This window comes from Molothrus aeneus, chromosome 6 (assembly GCF_037042795.1).
Source record: "Molothrus aeneus isolate 106 chromosome 6, BPBGC_Maene_1.0, whole genome shotgun sequence".
In the NCBI taxonomy this organism is placed as follows: Eukaryota; Metazoa; Chordata; class Aves; order Passeriformes; family Icteridae; genus Molothrus; species Molothrus aeneus.
The window spans coordinates 33,183,708-33,194,454 of NC_089651.1; the positions used below are offsets into that span (position 1 = coordinate 33,183,708).

The 10,747-nt window shown below is 34.4% G+C and overlaps 1 protein-coding gene across 1 annotated transcript in view; it reads right to left on the reverse strand.

The window, feature by feature from the left end:
- The window catches only part of LOC136558170 (uncharacterized), a 36,484-nt gene extending 33,579 nt beyond the window's left edge, over positions 1-2,905 (reverse strand). Inside the window, exon 1 of the mRNA XM_066552482.1 lies at positions 2,834-2,905. The gene's annotated coding sequence lies outside the window, so the exon portion shown is untranslated. The remainder of the gene's footprint in view (positions 1-2,833) is intronic.
- Between the last annotated feature and the right edge of the window lie 7,842 nt (positions 2,906-10,747).

Genomic DNA, 10,747 nt, shown 5'->3' on the forward strand with positions numbered 1-10,747 from the left:
AAATAAATTATTTTAATGCAATTTTGACTTGTTTAAAATTTGGCCTGGAAGTCCAATGCAGGCTGAGAGTCGGCCATTGAGCTAGCCAGGGGTAAGCATTGTCTCAGTGCAGTTTCAAGTGCACAGACATTCCTTTCAGAAACCAAAACCATCATACTGCACATCTTCTTGCAAAACTTTCACAGATTAGTGAATAGTTAGAAAATCTACTGTACCTAAACTTCCATAGAAGTGGACTTTCTGAAACTGGATTATCTGTTATGTGCTGGTAAATGAGAAGAAACTTATGTAAAGAGGTTTCCTAGCACCTGGGAAGATGTAGGTGTCCTGTTTATAATTCAACTAACATGGCTCACCAAAGTATGAGCTAAACTATTTCATAAGCACACCTTGGTCATAGCATCCTGATGCAACAACTAGTAGCTACCCAAACAAAAACATGGAATTGAATGGAAACAGTGTAAATATTATTTTCTTGAGGCTTGCCTACTGCCAGAGTATATCCTGATCCCGTTGAAAACTAACTACCAGGTTATCAGTGTCCAAGTTTAACATTGCCTAGGGTTATTTTATTTTTAAATTGCTTCTATATCCACCAGAATCATCTTAGCTAAGCCTTCAACAACCCAGGCCTTTAGAATCAAACCTTAGCCAGCACTACTATGGTTTAATTAGCTGCGCATTTGCCTCCTGGCCAGATCCAATAAATATGCATGTATTGGCACAGCTGCATCTCAGCATGCATACTTAAATTAAAAATGTTTCCTTTGATGCTCTGGCAATCTTGGCATTCATTCACTTTGCCAGAAGCAGTATCAAATCACAAAATACTTGTCCAGTCATCATCACAATGTACAATCATGAAAATGTGTTACCAGTTTAGCTGCTCATATTACATGCGCCGTAAACTGAAATTCTTCATGCTTACTGTACAGTTATGGAGAAGGATGCTCCCATGTTTCTCATGACTGAAAAGTATTCCCATATGCCAAATAAGATGAAGCTGGTCAAACAACACCTGTCTTCTATTGAGATTACTTGCACTAATTTATATTGAAAGTGTTATTTTCATAACTTCAGTTGCATTTTCTATTTAAAAGATGCAGAATTAATTTGTTTTGTTTTCTCCACTTGACATTAGCAGCTTTATGGAACAATGACCTTGCTAGTCACTGATGATGAATTATTAGCTATTTTTAAAAAAAAAAGGAAAATTGAATTTTATACAGTTTTTTTAAAGGACATACTGAAAGGGTGTGCAGTGGGATACATTTCTTTCCACTCTTGACCTCTCCACACTAAACTCCAGTCTAGTCACAGAGGCAGGGGAGGTAATACCTCTAAGACAGACATGTATAGTTGTCACAGCAATAGGAATTTCAACCAACCTGAAATTACTAAGCAACACAGTATGTGTGGGTGGCAAGGAGTGATCTGAGGAATATTAGGGAAAAGGATCAGATGAGGGCTTGCAACCAGAATTCAAAGCACTTTCTTCTCTTCCTACTGAGATACCCTGGGAATTCAATAAATCTCTTCTATAAATACTTAACATGCTTCAAGTCCACAGTGGAAATCCATCAGCTTAAAAATTCGTGCTATCAGAGAGCATGTAAAGGAACTAGATAAATAGTCACTTTCTCTGAAGATGGTTAAGGTATCCTGTTATTTCTTCTGAAATCTAGCATAGCTGATGTTTATTTTTATACAACCATTAAATGCAGACAAATAAAATCCTTACAATGAGATCCTTCATCATGTTTATCAGGAATTCTACTTGCAGACTGGGGAAAAATCTTTTTTGAAACCATTGGCTGCTTGAAGTTTTTCAAATCAGAACACAAACAAAAGAGAGAAATAAAACTCTCCTTTCACATTACAATTCTCAATCTACCAGAAACAAACCCAGAAACAAACTCTCAATTTATGGAGCTAAATCTACTATGGTAAAACCAGAACAAAGAAACATTTATTGGTCACCACATTAATTATAAATTATAACCACTATCTGTTAAAATATCTTTTTAAAAAATCCAGTACCACACTGTACATCTGCTAAAATCACCATTGTTTTTAAAATCTAGTTGTCAAAACAGGTTTGCACATGGTTTGATGCCTCCTTAAACATCACCTCTTTGAAAGTTAAAAGTCCATTGGAGAGAAAATCTTTTTGCACTGAGATAGCAGGTAGAGACTTAGATATCTCAAAGATATAATTGCCAAAATTGAATTTTCTCCAGAGCATTAAAGGTTATTCTGAGGAAGAAAATGAAGAATATTCTTTTCTGAGAAACACAGTTGGATTAGGACTGAAAACTAAACTTAATTTTTCAGCTCACTTAAACTTTAGAAGTGCCAAAGAACAGTTCCATAAAATAGAATGTTTTGCAAGCCTTACATATGCTGTGTGTTACTGTAAATCAAGAACACCTATTTTTTAAGATTGTAAATGGTCCCATACTGAGTAGTGAAATACTGAATGATGCTGGTAGAAAAATAATTAATAAGCTTTAAGGAAAACACGGGGATTTCATATGCAGGGTTTTGATTTTTTTTCTGCTTCAAATTTTCCTCAAAATCCCAAATTTTAAAATTCTTATTGGGAAATAAAATCCCAATTCAGGATAATTAAAATATTTTATTATGATAAAATTGGGGTTTCTCATTAATACAAAAACAGTGTAATGCTAAATTTTAAATACTATTTTCTCTGATACACAGAAAATTGATTAAATTTGTAAATAAACAGTTTTAAGTAAAAGAGCAAAAGAGAAAAATATTGGCTTTTTTGCAAGAAAACTTAAGGGAAAGAGGTTTGTTCCTCTGAACTTACTTGAAATGAGTTGAATTGCACTTTCTGATGGAAAATTTCCAGAGAAAATTTCTCATCCAGGATAAAAACAGGTGCTTCCTCTGAACTGTATTTCCATGTTTAGGTTGATTTTCTTGATTTTTTTTGTTCCTGAATATACAAAATAATAAAAGAAATAATCCATTCTTTAGGAATCTCCAGGAGGGTATTAAATGAAGCTAGCAGCACTGATACTTCTATTCATGTTGAAATAATTAACAATTCAAGGATATTAATGATGTATTGTATGGGTATTTTAGACTGGGTAGGATGAAAGAAAAAACCTTTTGGTGACTCTTGCTCCTACTAAAATTTAATTACCTTTACTTGCTGACCTCATGTTTTATGTAACAGTACACTCCAAAAATGACCTCATAAACAGTTACTTAGTATAAAGGTAAAGTCTTCTTCTTTTTTTTTTTTTACAAACCAGCACAGCATAAATGGGGTGGTTTTTTTAGGGTTTTTTTAAACTATTTTTGCAAAGTATTCTTATAATAGCTAACATAATATATTCCAGCATTACCTATGGGACCAACTGAATTTAATTGAAGTCAGAATGCCTCACTTTGACAAGGTCACTTTTTAAAAGGTATCATTGCACAAGATTTTTGATTTTTCTTTTCTGAACCACCTAAAATCTCTAAAATAATTGATGAAGAATTATATCTTTGCCATCAAATATTAGTAAAGACAAAAGTGAAAATGGATTATGATGATCTGTACTAAATGTGGAAGGCTGTACCTCACAAGTAAAAAAATAAAGGTAACTGCGGACAAAGAACATCAGTTTTCAGTAGATACTTAATTGTTTAATTCAGTAGAAACTTAACTGTTTAATTTTGCAAATTTAGAGAGGTAGGGTCAAATTCACCCCTGATTTCACTGTAATCATTGTTGAATGTAGACTGCTGTTTTACCTTCTTAAAAGAAGCAGAGGAAATTAATCAGATTAAAATCTCCAAACAATTTGAATATCAGAATAAAAGATATGACATAATGTGTTTTACCTTCATTTAATCACATTAAATAAGATAAACATAAGAGCTAATAAGTAGGTACTGAAACTAAAAGGTCTCAAGATGGAAATGGAAGCATTTTTAACAATAAAGCATTTAGCTGTTCAAACATACTGTCAAAGATGAGAACAATTCTCAACACCTCAAAAAATATTACCAAAATTCATCTGCAAAAGCACAGCATCTGTCGGAAGTACCCTACACTCTTAGATATTAGGAAAATAAAGTATTTTACATTGACATAAAAGAATCCTTATAAAAGCCTGTTTTGAAAGGAAATATGGAACAATCTCTCCATCTGATATATAAAAGGAAAATCAAAGATGTTTTGAATTTTTTGCACTTTTTTTTTCACAGTTCTCTCTTTTTATACTACTTCTTTTGTTCATTTTAGCAATAGAAAGAACAAGAATAAAGAGGAAAGGAAAAATAACTGGGAAATAAAGTAAATAAAATTAAAGACTGCAGGGAAATATTTTTAATACAATAGCTTTTCTGAAAATGTAGCATAAAATACAAAATTTTTAAAATTAGACTTTTAGCTGGATTTAAAAATAGAGTGATAATTCAGAATTCCAGAGAATGACAAAGAGAAACAAATTTCCTAGCTGTTTTACTAGAATAAATATGATGAAGAAATAATCCCCGGGGGAAGGTGTTTTCTGAAAGTCAAAGAAATTTTTTAATATTTTCCTTTCTGGTAAGATAATTTCACTTCATAAGTGGGTACCTAAATGCAGTTTCTGAAAACATGCAAGTACTGCCTATTATTTTGCTACATTTTATATACAAAAAAATAGACCAATGAGGCAGAAAGTACCATCAACAACTAAAAACCTCATTTTTTGGACATCTTTCGGTGGCACTTTTCATTTTTTCTGGGAGAAGAAGTCACATATATGTCAAATAGCTCCTCTTCAATATATTTAAATCAGAGGAAGTATGGTTAATTTTTTAACTGAAGGGAAAGAATTCTCCATGGAAACACTAGAAATTGAGGACCTCAGATATTCAAACTTCCTTGGGCAAAATTTTTAAAATTGAATCTTATGTTTAGTGCATTTCTGTGTATTTCTAAGGCATGCACATATTTGTCAAGAGGTCAGGAATCTTCTCAGCCAAACAAATCAAAGAACATAGCTAGGCATTGACACACATTGCAAACCATTAAACAAATTCCAACACACAGTTTTGTATTCATGAAGCTAAGTTATATTTTCATAGATAAAACTACTATATCTGATATTTTCTGAACATTATTATGTGCTTTAGGGCTAGTATCCATTAGTGTGTATGCAAATGTATGTTTTGCCCTGGACAAAACTTTGATACTTCTCTTGAGTAAAATTTGAGTGTCAGTGTTTCCCTTGTAACTATGGGATGGCTCTAATGACCAGAGCATTTGCTGTGAAATATTGTCTACAGATATCTTTTTTAGAATAAGTAAATGTGGGGGTTTATATTTTATACAACTGCCTAAAGGCATTTAAATATTTTTGAAGACAAAAACAACATAACAAACCTAAATATTCCCACAATGAGCTATACAAAAAAAGGAGTCCCAAACTTTCTAAAGTATCTTAATGAGGGTTAAAGGTCACTACTAAGTAAAACTGAGAAACAGAAAGGACCAGGATCCTGTTTCCATTTTAATGTCCCTCATGTTTATGTTTTGCTGTTGGCAGGGGAAAGGCTGAAACAATTCCACTTACAAGGAAGTTACAAACAGGCTGACTATTGCAGCTGGCTGGAAGAAAAAGTTTGTGCTCCATAGGTCTAAGGTGAATGCAAGTTCACACAGACCAGACACATGTTGAGCGCTGGACTTATAGCTGACATTTCTCTGCAAATCCTTTCCTAAAACTTGCAACCTAAGCTGTGGCCTGAATTCCTTTAAATTATGTTCCACAGACCCAAACCAATAACACTCATTTTTAATTTTAACTTCTTCACCATGACTAAAACTAAAATTTCATAGAGAACATAGAGAATGTTCAATTATAAAATGTGTTGTGCCTACAATTAGCATAACATTAAAGAGAGGAGGATCTTAAATTCAAAGGTCCCTGGAATAGAAAGCAATTGCTAATGATAGTCATCAAAGCAATATGGTGAACCTTGACCTGTCTTTAATCCCTTCTAAATTCCGAGTCCTAAAAACAGACTGCTACTTTCCTGAATTTCATTTTAGCGTCTTGAAACCACTGTTATGATTCTAACAAAATATTTTCTTCCTAAAAATGTATGTATTGCTCTGCTAAGCACATTCTGCTCCTACTATCTAGAATAGTATGTAGTGTTGCACACTGAATTGTGAAAGTCTGTCTTTAATCAACACGTTCACCTTAAAAGCTATGGAGTGTACCAAAATCTCTTATGTGGAATATAGGATTCCTTGGGAGACTAGTTCTCAACAAAGAATAGTTCTTGACTGAGATATCAATAAATGAGCTTGAATTCAGTTTCTACAGTGACAGCTACCCTCAATGATCAAAATCCAGATATCTTGGTAAAAGATGCAATAATTACATTATTTGACAGGACAATTACACTTAAGATGAGATCAACATAAACTGACTTCTATTCAACAACAGTGGAAGAAATCTCAGCAATCACTTTACTATGATCAGAAGATATAAAATGGATTTCTAAGTGGAAGAGATAAAATAAACAATCTAACTGTAATTATTATAGTAGTGATTCTGGAAAGCCTGTACCATCAAATGCCCCTTAAATACTTTTTCTTTAGTTCTAGATAATGAACAATACCCACACTTCTTGTGAAGGTTGGTGTAAAACTGATATGCAAATAGGTTATCATCTTCAAAGTTTATCAAATAAAATACTTTTGCATTCAAGAAATAATATTTTACTGGAGAGAGATTTGTCCACCGACTATGCAAACTTATCAACAGCAATATTTTTGTCACCAATTATGTCTGCCCTCAGTTACATAAGAAAGGTATTACTCAAAGGATACCCATGCATTCCTGAATAAGACTAAGCAGTTTGTGGGAACTTGGAAACACTAATTTAGAAACAATATTTTTCTTTAATTTCTTTTTCCTGGTAAGTGCAACTAATAAGACTTGCACTGCACTTGGTGTTTGAAGTCATCCTGAGAGACAGATAGGCCCAAACAACTACCTTGTCTGAGAGAAAAATAAATTAATTCATATATCACAGAGAAAAACACTCAGTGAACTGGTGGATAAATAATCCAACAGAACTTTCATTCCTGTGCACAACATGTCTCAACAACTGATAAACTCAGGCACCACCTATTTCTATTGAAAGGTGCTTGTTTCTGTCTTGCCTAGCCTGAATTTCAGTTGGTGTGTTGTCACTATTCTACTGATACTTCTCATGAACAAAATGGTCTTGAACATTCTTCTAGGTAAAGTAACAATTCAGTCTAGCAGACTGTCAGAGCCAAAACCTTCCTGGGAGTGCAGTTAGTGCCCTCCAGGTCAGCTTTCTGAAAGAAAATCTGTCTCAGAAGTCCCAGTTGGCCTTGAAGATCTTTGAGAGCCAGCTGGAAGAAGCTGCAGCAGGAGTTCCTACCCCATTGGGCTGGAGATGGATCCAAGCATGCGTCGTCGAACGTGGTCCATGACAGGACTGCGCTGTAGCCACCAATCTGCACCCTGTGCATGTGGATTCTGATCCTGACCTCAGGCATGCCTCAGCACAGTGAACTTGTCATACTTGGTCCATGAGTGCTTCCCTCACTCTGTTGCTCTTGGACAGACCATTGTCATTGAGGCTGCTGCCTCTGCTGGCCTTGCTGTCATCCTGGGCTCCTGGCCACCCTCCCCTAGGGAGCAACACCTGCCCTTGGTGCTTCCTAACAGATGTCCTAAATCAGAAATACAGACCTTTATTTAAATCAAGGAATAATGGCTTATTAAAAAAAAAAGGAAAAGGGAAAAAAAAAGCGATTTCAGGCCATGAATATATTTATTGTGTATGATATTTTTAAGATAAAAATGAGTTGTAACTCCTTCCCAGTCATCTTTTCAAGATGCAATAAGGATAAACATCTACAATGCTTAAATTTGGTGAAAATTTAACATATAAAATAATTTATTAACAAAATAGCAGCTCAGAATGTCTTATTAGCAAAATTTTAATTTTCTTTTATAAATGCAGTGATAAAATTAAAGCTCATGGAAATATCTCTGGGTACCCTTAGAACTTCTAATGCCAGAATGAGTAACTCAGTGATGGTCTATAAGAAAGGGCAGTGAAACACTGCTTAGGAGATGAATCATTTCTGTAGTGTTCTCATGAGGCTTCCTCCACTCTCCGGATATTTGCACACAATAAATACATATGCTTCACCGCAAGTCTTTAAGAAATTTCAGGCAACCCAGGTTTAACACATAGTTACGTTACCTTCCATGAACTAATGGAAGAAATTAGAGAAATATAATTAAACTTCAAAGGGCAGATTTTGCACTGGAAACTTATTGACAAAGAAGCAAAATTACTTAAAACCTTATGCAAATGAGAATTGTGAATCATAATTATACTATTGAGTTATATCTGACAATGCATCCCTATTAGCTTTTAGGAGGACATGCTCAAAATTAGTTTTGCAGTTTGTTCAAACACTGAGGCCAAGCTCAGCAGCATGATGCTGGTATATCTATGCTGTGTTTAGTATACCATCAAATACCATCCAGACAGGCTGCCTACAGTATGCTAGTGACAGCTCTTTTGGAAGACAGAGAATAATCTAGACATATTCAGTGACACAGTTATTTAGTTAGTGTAAAACTGTCACAGCCATTGATTTCAACAAATCTTTGACAATAAACCCAATCCAGGAACTTTCCACTGTTGTTTTGGTATCCTGTTTTGTGATGCTCAGATGTTCACCACAAAATCCTGTGAACACCCTGGAGATAATTTCTCTTTTCTTCATAAAATATGTCATTCTTCTGTAGTTTTCACAGCTCTCAATGAAAGAGAGAAAAATTATCCTTTGAACCAGGTTCTAAACTCCTGAAGAAATAAATAATAATGGAAAGGACCATAGACACCACAGGGAAAAAAACACTTCTAGCATTCCTAAAAGTCCTTTTACCATGTACTCCTACTTACTTTGTAATGATTGCATGTTTTCCCTTCGGGCCCACTAAAGTATTTAATTGCAATTACACTCATTTACATAGCAGATGAGGCTAATTGCTGGTATTAGTTACCAAATGTATGCTTGTATTGTGAGGGTAAAAAAATGCCCTACAGAAAAGAAAAACGACTATGCCTCTAATTAAGGAGCTATGAGTCAAAGTGAGCTTGTTCAGAGATGTAAATATAGAATCAAGGGCTTTCAGAGTTCTGCAGTACATTTTATTATACCACTAGTTCCCATATTTCAGAGATAACACTGGCAGACCTCATAGTATATACAATGAACTATTCTCATTTTCTCAGAAGCAGGGATGATAAGTTCCACATAAAGGCTCAGAGAGAGAGATCAAGATTTCTAAAATTTTTGATTAGAAATAAATGTGAATCTCATGTCAGAAAGGTTCTTTGTCTATAATAGATACAGTGAAGCTATTATTTGAAGCAGTTCCATCACCTATTCTTTTGGGCAAATTCCCAGGAAAAGTCTTTTTTTCATATTATTCAGACCTCAAACTGTTTCATGTTAATGGACTTCATTTTGCATGCAATTGTACACAAGGACTTTTAAGATACTACACTACTAAAGTGAATGCAAGAAGCATCAGGTCAAGAGGAAACCCAGATGGATAACAATTTCAGCCTTTGGCCCTCGATATCATTCCTAATATAAAGAATTTTTAAAAATTTGCATCTATCTATCTATCTATATACAGAGAGAGAGGGTTAGTCCCGGATGGTGAAATGAAGATTTGTTAATTTTAGTTAGCTTCAGGAGGTCACAGTGAGAACAGAAGTGTGCCCATCAGTATCCTTTGGACAGGGTTGAAAAACTCCCTATACACATTTAAAAATTAACACTTTATCAAACTGTGCCTTAATTTTTTTCTTTTTCCTGGAATTGTACCAAAACTTGACAGCAGTTAAGCTGTGGGTGTGCAGAAGCACTACATATGATATTTACTATTATATTCCTTTAGGTAGTTTCCCATTAGTCTGCTATGCTTTGCCAGTGTTTAAAATTGAAATTATTTTGGTTTTGGAATTTGCCACTTTGTCTTCCAATTTCAAGTTTCAGTCCTCCACCAAAGAAAAAAAAAAGCCAGTCCCATGCAAAAGAAATTAATTTCAACCTTAAAAAAGTGAATTTGATTTTCTGTTGCCTTTCATGTAATATAGTGTAAGTACTGTGTAGTATACTGCCATTCTCATAAAGACTTTAAATGATAAAGGGCTGGTAAAAATGAGCAGCTATTGCTTTTGCTGTATTAGTTTTGTAATTCCTAAATGCTGCTTTATGCTAGTTTTAGATTTATCGGTGTTTGGTTACCTACACAGGTCATTTCATAAAATGAGACTGGCTATGAGCCACATTATCAGCTGCTCTTTATTTTCTTTCCAAAAAGAAGAAGAAAAAAGTTTTAAAACCCCTGAAATACATTCCATGCATGTCAAGGTCTATGCCTTCTGAGTGCCTATTCTCATTAAAAATATACCTTTGTAGGACTAATCCCAAATGGTTTGATGACAGAGGTCATGCAAGTGTCATTTTTCAAACCTGTGTGAAAATCCATTTTGAGCCATCTTTCCCTCTTATATTTCACCTCATTTCTGGAGCACTTATGCAGCATACTTACTTAGCTAAAGCACAAAATGTAAACAGGACATCCTCTCAGATAGGAGATCCCAACATGTTGAAAAGTATATGCCTTAGTTCTTAATCAGTTCTGGAAAGTATCCC